Here is a 13,258-nt window from a genome sequence, read left to right on the forward strand (position 1 = left end):
ATCCAGCTGACCCATTCCACTCTGAAAGAAACATTTGTCACTAAATTAACCATTCCAGCTTCCCATTTACAAGGTGAATGTCCCTCCATCTGGTACATCTATTACCATTTCTGTAGTCATTTACCAGCAAGATCTTCTCCAGAAGATCAATCCTTACCAGACAGCAACATGGATAACCAGCACCTTAAGTACTGAAGTGTATAAGAAAATAAGCTGACCACCACCACTTCAATTTATTTTCTAAAGTAAGAAAACTTTTAAAGAAACTTTTATCTTATGCCTGAAACCTCAAAAATCATAATCTGAGTCCATCTGCATTTGTTTCTCTCCACACTTCTCAAATCACAGCGCCATCACTTTCCAAATAACATTGAACTTTATTTTCAAAGACAGGATGGGAAGAAACAATTAAAAGTGTTTTCCTGAATGAGATCACAAGGGTGTCAGGCAGCTCTGATAAGGTCAGGCATAAAAATGTTCATACTGCAGAAGTGGAGACAAGATCTCATTTGCGGTCCCACCGCAGAAGCAGTCTGACCACACACAAGGAGAAAGACAGTGAAAGCAGAATTAAAATGGGAAGAGGAACCACCAGCTGGGAACTGTTCCTACATGATGTTCACAGAAACTTCTCTTGACCCAAATCCTATTTAACATCACCTTACCCATTTTGGGTTTGTCACAGGGAAATGAGGTGGGGTGGTTGCAAGAATAGAAGGATGACTCTGTGTCACAATCTGGTCATGTTTTATTAAGCAGGAGAGGAGTGGCATTTATGTTCCAGCTTGTCTATTCTATGAAACATACAAAACAAGGTCCAGGTGACAATGGCATTAGAGAGTAGGGCACAAAATGCTCACCCCAACTGCTCAATGTGTGTAAGTCCTGGCCTGTGGCCTGGACCTCACACCATGCTGCTCTGTTCCAACTCAGTCCATCGGGTATCAGAAGTATATTCATATCCAATATCATTCTCCCTCATCCCTTGCAACTGGAGCTACTGCTTTACTTCTTTATTGCTTTCTAATTTAAACTGTTGACAGCCAGCAAAGATCTCACCAGTTCCACAGACAATATCTAACATCAGTTAGCAGTGGCCACCAAAATTTCTGTAACTCTTTGGTCTCTCAAAATGTGGTACAGGAAGTGTGAAGTTAGCAACAGTTACAGAACAATATTTTTGTTGGGTGGTTTCTTGGTTTTGTTTGTTTGTCTCTCCCAAGAGTAATCAGGTCAGTTTCAGCTGACTTCTGTGTGATCAGGTAGCCTTCACCCCTATGGCACAGTTTTCAAATAGCCTTTCCTTTGAGCAACCTGAGCTTATTCCATCTCTCAACAGAAAAGTTTGCAGTCCATCATCAGAAAAAGGTTATTAAGAGTCCAAGATAAGGTATCTTGAAATCATTCATACACAAATATAACTCACTTTGTGTTTAATTATTTTTATAACAAAGCAATCCTAAATATATATATTCTACTGTACAGATGTAAAGGATCTAATCCTTCACAATAATTCACTATCTTGAATGGAAACAACGTATGCTATAAAAAAGCTTTGTACCAACAGGATAGCATTTGCATTAAAGGGAGGGACCACATTCAGTACCACAGACAAGTTAAATTAATCCAGCCTTTTAAATAAAGAATCCATAAGGTCCTTAGCATCGCTGCTTGGACTAGAAATGTGCAAATCAATAGGGACTACACAGAGCTTTCATGATTTTTCAGTGGTTTTGTGTGAACTGAAAAGTATGAGGGTTTCTATTGCAATTGCCATTGTAAAATAGGGAAAATAAATCTCTTAGCAGAGTTATGAATGCAACCAGTCAGATAGCACTGTAAGAGATCATAACCAAAACTGAACTTCCTATCTGCTGAATTCCAGAGAGATTCAATTTATCCACCTGATTTCCAACATCTTGAAATAAAGTGGAAAAGATTCACAGGGGTTGAGGGAGGGCTTAAATTCCACAAATGTGAAACGTTTCATTGAGGAACATCAAGTTTTTAAGAGATGCCCAGGGACCATGCTCTGCTAGAAACAGATACCAGCCTCCAGCAAGGAGACTTTTTTTGATTGATTTTTTGGTAAAAAACATAATCTTTGAATCTAAAGCAACATGTCACCTGCTACTTGTTCTTGCAACTGTATATTAAGCTCACGGTCAACCAGAGATTTTTCTTTACACCTCAAGTTAATATATGCATTATTTGCTTTAAGAGTAGTGCTTTCAGCTAGTATTCAAATACATTCACTTTCAAAGAATTAAAAATACAGTAGGAAATTATTGCACTTGGTTTCAAAATGCAGCTGTTGTCTCTGCTATAGTGAGGCATTTCTAAAGATCATTATCAAATGCTCCTAATCTTTAGGCCATTTCAGAGACATCATCTCACTCTTCTTCAGTCTCCTCCTCCTTCTCCAAAGCTTCTCTTTATAAAGTTATAGGACACAAGTGATGAGATACAATCTTTTTTAGTTTCTGAGTTGGTGATAGAAGAGCTTACATTAAAACTGTCTGTAGGTTTCTCAGAAAGACAAGCCTAGAAATTCAGCAGCTCCCTTCCTGCTGCTAGCACCCATTACTGTACATAGCCCTTAGCACATACTGACACATACTTGGAACCAGCTGGAAATTCTGTAAAATTAACACATACACTCCAGGAAAAAAAATGTAGAGTTTCTAAGCACCACCTGGTTTTTTATTGTAGACAGGAAATACTAGGGCCTGGGTTTGCTTTTAATGCCAAAATAGTTGGACTGGAAAGAACCTCTGGATGTTAGTTGGTCCGATTCCCCTTAAAGAAAGTAAAACATACAAATAAAAAAACATTTCAACCCTGGTTTTAACCTCTTTCAATAGCTGTCTCTAGTATATTCACTTCTTTCCTCCCTTAAGATATTAACGAGTCTGTTCATCCCATAAGTTTCCCTAAAAGACACAAGCTTGACTTTCTATACATGATAACTCCTGTGGTCTTCTCCTATCTTCCACAGTCCATGTTTAGCAGTCCTCCCTTTAACGGGCTTATCACCTGTCAGCACCAAAAGATTCTTCTATCTTTTTTCCACTTATCTAAAAGGAACAAGCCCAGAAGAGGGATAAGCTAGAAACTACATTCACTGGGATATATACAGCAGTAGAATTTAAAGAAGGTCATGTTGGACAGAGCCCTGATCTAGCTGAAGATGTCCCTGCTCATTGCAGGGAGGGGGACACTAGATGACCTTAAAGCTGCCAACCCAAAATAATCTATGACTCTATAATTTCACATTCCTTAGTATTTCATAACATTACAACCAAATTCAGTTCACAATACCTGGCACCTCATTATGCAACTTTCTTTTCACACTTCTTACAGATGGATAGTTTCCCTATCCATCACCAAAGTCATGTTTTCAATCTGCCAAAAATCAAATATCCTTCAAATGGCCTGAGCATGTTTACTTTTATTTGTACACAATGCCTGTTCCTGCTTCATTCAGCATCTGGACCCTTGATATGGCAAATTCAATTAAAAAAAACCCAACAGCAACAACAGCCTAAAAGAGTAGGCATTTATCTTAATATTCCACTGGGAAGGATTTCTTTTTTTTTTTTTCAATCTCACAAGCTTGAAGGGAATTCTGAAGAAATTCCTTTTAGAAGTACAATTGCCCAGAATAACATTTCCCATGAAAATTAACTACAGAAACTGCTGCCTTTTCCCATGCCAGCACAGTCAAAAGCTTCAAAACTTGCAGGCGTTTAGTTACAAGAATGAAAGAAGGAGGGGGAGAGGGGGAGAGGGGGAGAGGGGGAGAGGGGGAGAGGGGGAGAGGGGGAGAGGGGGAGAGGGGGAGAGGGGGAGAGGGGGAGAGGGGGAGAGGGGGAGAGGGGGAGAGGGGGAGAGGGGGAGAGGGGGAGAGGGGGAGAGGGGGAGAGGGGGAGAGGGGGAGAGGGGGAGAGGGGGAGAGGGGGAGAGGGGGAGAGCCTCTCAGTTTTTACATATATCATAATAATCCAGAAATCTCTGGGAATTGTTTGAGTTGTTCAGTGTTTACCAAAAAAAAATTAAAAATAGAAGAGACAATTTCCTACCATATATCTAAGGGTTAATTAAGCCATCAGGATAGGCTCCCTGTGTACATGCACACACACTGAAAATACAGGCACACATGCACATCAGCAGCAGTGAAGTGCAGGCAGTTTCCTTCCCATCTTCCACTGCAATACCACTATCAGTGACAGCAGGCCATCCAGTGTGACACAGGGGGCTGACCTAGAGGACTAATTGTCCCTTAAGAAATACAACCCTCCTGAGACAGAGCCACATGGTACAGAAGTGTAAATCCTTAGGACTAACATGCAAAAATAATCCCCAGGGAAAGCCCATGTTGAAGTCTCATGCATTTGGCAAAACGAGCATAAACATTCACTCTGTCACACTGAGAAATGCAGTGGTAGACCATACCTCAGAAGAAATGTGAAGCACTGAGGGGTAGACACATGTACATATTTCACAAAGATACATGCTGCAGGACTGAAAGATAATGAAACAGTACTCCAAACACCTCCTGCCTTCATCTGCAGCATGGACTGAAGGAGGAAGTGGCAAAGGAGAGCAGGCCTCCTCTCCAGCAACGCATGCCAGAGCAGGATGTGGGGAACTCCCCTACTGAAGAACTCACAAATCTTTATCTTTCCATAGCCATGGTGGCTTTGTAGTATGGTCTGAAGCTCAGCTGCACAGTAAATCTAACACCTGTGAGCAAAGTTATGTTTTTGATGGTTGTATAAAAACACATCCAAGCACATAGAGTACAACAGCACTTGGGGGAAAAAAATCAAACAAAATAAATAAACCCCCAGTTGTTCCTACAGGTACACAGACCAGTGTTTTGTTATTCCTGGGTGGAACTGACGCAAACTCCAGACTAGCAAAGATGCAACAGAAACTTCGAGCAACACAGAGATTTATGAACAAGCTCCCAGAATGGGCTAAGAACAGAAAAGGGCCTAATAAGGAAGACTGCTAATGAGATTTGAGCTAATGAGATCTAATGACTCACAAACACTGTGGAGGATCTGGGAGTGTAACAGCAAACCGAAAGAAAGTGGAAGAGAGCCTGAGAAACTACAGTACAACAAAGGGTACCTCTTCCAGCCCACAGCAGCAAGGGAAAATCTTTATAGAGTCTTCAGTCACAAATCCTGCAATGGTTTGTTTTTCCAGATATACATCCTGACATTTACTTGCACAGAAAACACAGTTCAAATAAAAACCTCTCAGGGTATTTTAAATTACAAGCATTGTATGCATCTCTGTTAATGTATCCGAAATTGAGAGACAAGAGGAAGTAGTCCTCCTCTTACGTAGTTTTACACAAACATACGAGCAAAAACTATTTATTGTACATACATAAATACAAGTAATTTTTACTAAACACTTAAGATATTGTGATCTATTATGACCACATCTGCTTAACCTCTAAAGGTCAAGGTCACATCATTTACACCAAGATTTTAAAAGTCTAATTATTGTATCTACAGCTATATGGAAAAAGGCTGGTTATTAGCAAAGGACTATTATAAACCAAATACAATTATATTACACAGAAACCATTGGATATTTGATGAGACTTTAATCTTTGAGCTGGTATCATTCTGCAAGTTAATCATCTAGAGAACAGAAAATCTGTTAGGAGTGCAATTAAATGTACTAGTTCCATTAAAATTGAGATGATATAGTTAATTGTAGTCCTAAAATAGCTGTTTCCTCACACCTTCACTAAGCTTTTGCCTTTTTTTTCCTTCTACTGAGGAAGAGTCTATTTAAGGAACACTTTTCACTTAAACTCTCTAATAAGGTTTATGAATACTTTTGTTCTGTTACATTACCCCATACAAGTTGCACCTTCCATTCGACCTTGGATTCCTAGTTTACTCGGAGATGTACAGGAAGGTCTTTGCTTCAGTTACAATTAACCCATAGTATCTGCATCGCTAAAGCTTTTGGGAAGAATATCAACAATGTAGCCTTGCAGCACACTAAAGCGGTTATAAATTTAAACGAAATCACAGGCCAATGGCAAAATGTACTTCAGACAGGCCACTGGCAAAACCTTCATCAGATGCCAGGAGCACCAGCACTTCTGGCAAGCAGATAATGTCCAACCAACTGTATTAATGAATCTATACATATTCAAAGAAAGTACTTGCAAGGCTTTTACAACACTGAACGCAAATTGGAAACACAGGCCTTTTTTTTCTTCTTTTCTTTTGAAATAGACAGAATGAAATGAAAAAAGGTATCCTAGGAGTGTATCTGATCTTACAATTTGTTCTCACAGACCAGTGTATTGGGGCATTTTTAATTGCTATGCATGACAGGAGGCAAGCGCCACGACTCCGGGGAGCGGCAATCAAGCCGCCGGGCCGGGGTGACACCGGTGCCTCCCGCCGCACGGATGCAGTTACGTAACCCCCTCTCCCCCAGCTCCAGATGCTCCAGCTTGGCCCCGGGGCCGACAGCAGCAGCCCCTGCCGGACCAGGCCACAGGGTCCGCAGTGGGCCCTCCACCGCGGAGCCGCGGCGCGCTTCCTCCCTTACGGCGAACCGCCGCGCCCTGCCGCCCACCCCGGCACCCGGTCGCGCAGCCCGCCCAGCCCCGGCACCGCTGCGCCGCGCAACCCGACCCGCTGCTCCCCGGCACGGCCTGTTCCGTCGCTCCGGCTTCAGGCCCCGTCCTGGGCAACCGGCCCCTGCACCCCGACCGTGCGCGCCCCCAGCGCCGTCGACTCAGCGCCCACCTCCTCGCCGGGATCCGCGGCGCATCCCTGCTGCGCCCCACCGCTCCCCACTCCCACCCGCCGCAGCTCCCCGCCCGTCTGACGGAGAAGGGGGGCGGGCAGCCGCGCCGCCGCTGCAGCCCTGTCGCGCCGCCCCCCCGCCCGCTGCCCAAGGTGCCCTCCGCGCCGGCCGGCATCCACCTGCGGCGGGCGGCTGCTGCTTGCCCGGTGACAGGTACGGCGGGGATGAGCTGAACGCCTGATGGGGCAGGAGGTACCGGGACGCTCCCGCTGAGCGCGGCTGCGGCCTTCTGTGCGCAGCGGCGGGGCGGCGCCACGGCACGGTGCCGGGGCACGGCACGGCGCAGCACGGCACGGCACGGCACGGCGCGGCACGGCACGGCACGATACCGGGGCACGGCACTGCACCGCAGCTCGCTGCTTGCCCCCCGCGACCAGCCCCTGTGTCAGGCGTCAAGATGATGTCGGCATGTCAGAGAAACAAGGCAGCAGCGGGGACCATGTAACGGGCTTCGGTCAGGAGATCGGTCTGAAATTAAACTGGAAAGCACGTGGGCAACAATGGGAACGTGGTCAAAGAGGGACCTTCCTGCCCGGAGTGGGAGAGTGGTGTCAGACAAAGGGACTTCGTTAAGAGACCCGGGCCTAAGCACAGAGCAGGGTCGTCAGCAGCTGCTTAAGAGCTATAAACTGCCCAGCATTGCACTGTCACCCTCCCAGCAGGTTTCATTCGGTCTTTGTCTTCCCATAATGGGAGACTGTTGAAAAAAACATGCTAGATACTTTTGAAAACCAACAGAGAAATTACTCTCTTAATTTAATCTACATGAACTTTCTTCTTACTATATTTTTTTCTGTAGCTGTTGATTTTCTATCCCAGTACGGACCCCATTGGGTAACAAATGAAGGCATGAACCCCATTGCTGTATAGCAATGAGATTCCAGAAATGCAGACAATCTGAGAAGTTCTCCCCAGAAGTCCTTTATTGCTGCATTGTAGAATCCCCAGCATTACAGAGTCTCAGAGTCCCACTTACAGCCGAAGTCCCAGAAGCCATTAACAGATGAAGCAGCTAGCAGAAGTCCCTTGTGTGTCTCTTACAGCATCCCTACACCAAAGCCCTCACTAGACAAAGTAGCAAACTAAGATAAGCAGAAGTCCCTAGCAGCCCTCACCCCACAATCCACCTTATAGCTCAGAGGGGCTGTGTTTTGTACTTGTCATCACTCCTTAACCAGTAAAACCCAACCATATACATAAGCTAAAATCTTTTCCCACTTACAGGTGCCAGCAGATTAAGGAGATGACTTCTGTGGCATATTCCAAGGGCTGCCAACACAAGGATGTTGTTCTTAGCTCACGTGGAATGTTATTGTTTCACTTTTTGCAGCATGCAATTGGTCAGCTAAGGAATCATGCACTCTGCACCTGTCCAGCAGCTGCCCTCAGAATGGTGACTGTAAGATGCAGCTTCTTCATCACAGCTTTCATTACATGGCTTAGACACTCCCTTGGAAATGGGAAGTGAGACTGTCTTGTGTGGAGAAGCTACTGAGCGGCACAGGTTGCCCTGCCGTAAAGACAGGTTGCAGACTCCCCTATCTGGTCAATGACCTCTGGCCCCCTGGTTCTTCTGCTAGAGCCTAGTCAAGCCAGCACCCTGTCCTCAGGCATGCTGCTGAGCTCTCTCTCAACAGAATGGACTGACTCCTCCAGGCTGTCCTATTTAAACCCTCCAGCTTAGTGCTGATGTCTGGTTCCTGGTAACAAGATGAAAAATACATTTTGTCATCCAAGAAAATCAGTTTAAATCCCTGGGGAAACAGATGCCATTGCCAGCAAATTTCAATAAGAGAAGGGGGAAATGGCAAATTCCTTGGGAAAAGCAGAGAGATTTACAAGATTCTAGAAATGTAATACCCTGGCACACAAAAGCTGTAGCTGTTTTCCTCTTGAAGCAGAGAGCTTCAAAGAAGGTTCCCTTGGTGCAGTATTTTTAGTGTAGCTTCTGGGATAATTGTCTCAGAAAGAAAAGAAAAAAGCTTTATTCTCTCAGCTGATTTTTTAAATGTGGTTGAATAAAGTTAGAGAATTCATTAAGTAACATAATTTTTAATTTTCTGCATTGTTTCCATGAGCTGAAGCAGGAAAAACACTCTGTGATTTTGGGAAGCCAACACCAAAGCAAGTTTTCATATAAAATCCATGGAAAGATTAAGAAACAACCCACATTCATTATGGAAAGCTTAATAGTATCAGGAATCTAGTCACTTACATTTCTCCTAAAAGAAGTAAGTGACTGGGGAAGAAGATAAAAGATATAACTCTTAACTGTGTCTGAAGAACACCATTTAACACAACCATTATTCATTTCAGTCAAGGCCATTCAACATCTCTGACCTGAAAAAGCAAACCATGGACAGAAAGAAATTACAGAAAATTCTGTTATTAATTAGATGGCTTGTTTCTGAGCAAATTACTTCTATAATATTCTCTAATCTATTCTACAGATAATTCCCCCCCCCCCCCCAATTTGCTTACACCAAAGAGAATGAACATGTAGAACAGCACTTCAAAAATCGTTTAAATGACATGTTACATAGATGATGAATGACACTTGATGATCTTTGAGGTCTTTTCCAACCTTGTTGATTCTATGACTCTATGAAGTGTATGCACACAGATACCTTCCTCACCTTCCAAGGGTTTATCTACATCAAACTTTAGTCCCAAAATAAACTATCATTTGAATTGACATTTCTCAGGTAATTGTAGAAGATAACAACCATATCACTTCAAAAACACTGGCAAAAAAAAAAAAGTTAATATAAGCCAATCCTATGTAGTCTTATATAAACCTTTTGAAAAACATGTGGTTGTTACCTAATGACATGAGAGAATTTTTTGGATTATTTTTATTCATCATTTACACCACCAGGAGCAAAGGTTTGAACATCTTGAAATGTTGAGGTAAGAACATAAACACAGGAGAGGAGCTATATTCTATTTTGTCCATCCAATAATTTGACCTGTTCTTCAAGTTTAGTCTCATTAACAATTAAGAGGCATGTTCTGCAAAAGGCAGCTGTAAAACAGTTTGATTCTCCATAGAACGATAAAACCTCCACAAGTTAAACCATAGAATTCTTCCTGCAATTCCTGGCAAGACACAAATGCCTTGCCAGGCAGCAGGGAAGTTTACAAAACATCAGGCAGCGGGGGAAGTTTACAAAACATCATATGAAATGTTTGCTTACTGCCTATGCACTGACGATAAGCAGACCTGCTAGCTTGGAAAATACTTACTTGCAAAACCTGAAGAAAATTTTCTCCTGTAGTAGCAATATTGCTGTTTCTTTGCTGTCATGTATTGCTGGGGCAGGTGTGTGCTTAGCAAAATAGTACAAGGCAAGACACAAGTAGCAGACACATGTTTTTATTAAAGATTTTTGAAAATTACACCTTTTCTGGTTTGGGGTGGTTGTTTTTGCAAATTAATTCAAACTATCCGTAACTGTGAGAGTACAGCAGTAGTAACCAGTGAATGAGATGCTTTGAAGAACAATCATCAAGTAGAGCACCAAACAGCATGTAAAGGTGTCTGATAATAAAACAAGTTAGTCAGAAGGAGAATTCAGGAGGCAGCAGGACATAGCAGAACATGCTGTAAAGGCAGCAGAAGGCAAGTGCCAGCAAGATGGAAGCTGGATGTGCCCTTAAATGCAGTATCACAGGACTGAAAAGCCATCTCCAAGAATCAGGAAGCACAGCTGCCATCAGAACTGACATTAGATAACTCCATTCCAAGTAGTAATTGTATTTCTTTCACAGATACTGACCACACAACATATTAACATTTTTGAGTCCTCCTTAGAGCTGAATTACTTGGAATACTTCTGGCCCGGTACCATTGCACCTAAATAGCCTAAAATTACTTGTGTAAGGACCAAGGATCTTCACAGTCTTATGAAGAGGAAAAATTACTCATGGTAAGCAAAACAAAAGCTGATGTTGAGTAGCTGTAGAAGGATTTGACAACAGTGACTGTTAGGGCAACGAGACAGCAGCTGAAAGTCTAAGTCGGTAACTGCAAACCAGTGTAAACAGTAATGAAAATAACCCTAACTAAACATACATAATAATGGGCTCTAAATTAGCCTTTATCATTTGTAGTCATTGTGAATAGTTTTTCCCAAACATTATCTTGCTACTCAGCAATAGTCCAAAAGGCAAACAATATTAGAAATTACTCCAAAAGCAGCTGAGAATAAAGCAGAAGAGTTCATTACATCCCTACATAAATCCCTTGTGCACTTGAGTGCTGGTTCCTTCCAATGAAAATGTGTAACTAGAAAGTGCATGTATACAGTTGAAACACACACAAAGGTAAGGGAATACATCTGTGCAAGGACATTAATCTCTAGCTGGAGAACAGACTGAGAAAATATTGTCTTCCAATCTATAAAATCCCAAATGATATGTCACAGGCTGACAGGAAAAGGATCACACACTATTTTCCATCACCCAACACTTCAAGGAGATTCAGTAAACAATTGGGCAACAGGTTTAAAACAATACCAGGGAAGAGCTTTTCCATACAAAGTGTTAATAAATTGGATGGCTTGCTGTAAAGCACTATAGAGCTGAAGAGACCAATGTTTTTAAAGCAGAAGTTATACAAATGATCTCTGTAGCTGCTAAGCACAGTCATTTCTTTCACAGTTCCTGCAAGGTGCCTGCTGAAAGACGCCCAAGAAAGGACACTCTTCATCTGCCTTGTTTCACTGTGTTCCCTGAGTATGAGTTTCTAGCCACTGTGGAAACCAGAACACCAGATTAAATGGACCTCACTACTGGTCCTGTACAGCCATTCCGGTGGTTTCTTTTCTTTTTGCTTTTTTTACTTTCTCCTCAGTTACATGTGAGGAACCAAGGAGAAGAAGCACCTCTAAGTATGAAAGCATACTTCTGCCTCTCCCCATCTTCCCCTAGAGTAAAATCACTCTTAGTTCTTGACCTTACTGTTCAGGTGTTTTCTCTGTTCTCCAGAAGAGATATTAGAAGAATTGTTTTTATCTTCTCAGCATTTTGCTCTTCAGTTTTAGCAGTGTTAATCCATATACACTGATCTATTAAATTCCACCACCTTTTCTTTTTTTTCCTCCTCTCTTTTATACAAGACTGGGGCATGGCACAGCAATAGAAATCCTGAAAGTACAATATAAGATATAGAATACGCATATTCTATATACATATTAGAGATGCACATGAATTATAGATATACATTATATGTGTTAGACTTGGAGGGAATATAACAAAAATACTTTGTATATTCATAGGCCACCACAGGAATAAAATCTACAGCAATCTTGGGACATCCTGAAAGAGAAAGGGATTATGATTTCTTCTCATTGAAGCAACTGGAAAGGGAAGTAGAAACAGAGATGCTTTAAAACTCAAATGCCACATGAAGATCTTACACAGATAATCATAATTTTTAAGAGTTCTGTTAAGAACATCCCTATTAAATACAAGAAACTAGAAAGCTAAACAGCAAATCTGAAATGCAGTTTGTCAGAACTCCAAGAAACCCTGAAGACAAACATATGATAAATATGATAAACAAAATCTGCATGGTTGATACTTTGTATAGCTAGCTGTCTCTGTACAAGGAAAAGAGTTTGTTTCATACTTCGTTTTGGCAATGGATGATAGTCCCATGGCCTTGTCTTCAGCGGAATGCATATGATTTCTCTACTGTATTGACTGCAAAACCAAAGCAGTATGAGCATTTTAAGCTACGTATTCTAAACAACAACAGAAAGGAATCTCCAGCTAGAAGGGTTATACTGAAAACCCTTGTAACAATGCTGACTATTACCAGCATTCTAATTTCTATCCTCTCAATACCTCCCCTAGAATAACTTTAGAAAGGGTTAGTGGTACAGTTTCTTCTGCACTCTAAAAAATACCCAATTATTTTCTCCAAAGCAACAGAGATTATCCAGTTTCAAACTTTTCACATGGTCTCTAGGATAAAATTTCAAGAATGTTGTTATATACAGGCATTGAGGCCGTATCTATACACCTCTACTTTAAACACGCCAAGGAAAAACTCAGTGTTATACCTGTGTATGGATAACCTGCATCCAAAATTCTGACAGTTTTCAGTAGCTAAGCTGGTCTGTTGTCACAAAGAAAGGCACCACATTTTAGTGTCCCCCAGAATTATTGTAATAGAAGTGAACCCTGAATGGAAGCGAGTACTATGGATCTGACCAGAAGTCAAGTGCATCAGAGGGTCAAGACATACAGTACATGTTTTCACATGCCATTGCCTTTGATTTTGTGTGGATTAAATATAGCTTCACTCCTGCTATCGTCAGATGTAACAGTCAGTAGGAAGAGGATTTAGTGTGCCCAGGATGAGGACAATCGAAATTCTGATACTTTAAATAACTTT

The 13,258-nt window shown here is 42.0% G+C and overlaps 1 protein-coding gene across 3 annotated transcripts in view; it reads right to left on the reverse strand.

Annotated features, from left to right (window-relative positions):
- Positions 1 to 7,089, reverse strand: part of OSBPL6 (oxysterol binding protein like 6) — an 87,244-nt gene extending 80,155 nt beyond the window's left edge. The window contains exon 1 of one of the 3 annotated variants that reach the window (XM_054174073.1): positions 6,975 to 7,089. The gene's annotated coding sequence lies outside the window, so the exon portion shown is untranslated. Of the gene's footprint in view, positions 1 to 6,794; positions 6,830 to 6,974 lie in introns of those variants that run through there. The other 2 variants (XM_054174089.1, XM_054174082.1) reach the window with 2 other exon arrangements.
- Between the last annotated feature and the right edge of the window lie 6,169 nt (positions 7,090 to 13,258).

This window comes from Dryobates pubescens, chromosome 2 (assembly GCF_014839835.1).
Source record: "Dryobates pubescens isolate bDryPub1 chromosome 2, bDryPub1.pri, whole genome shotgun sequence".
NCBI classification, from domain to species: domain Eukaryota; kingdom Metazoa; phylum Chordata; class Aves; order Piciformes; family Picidae; genus Dryobates; species Dryobates pubescens.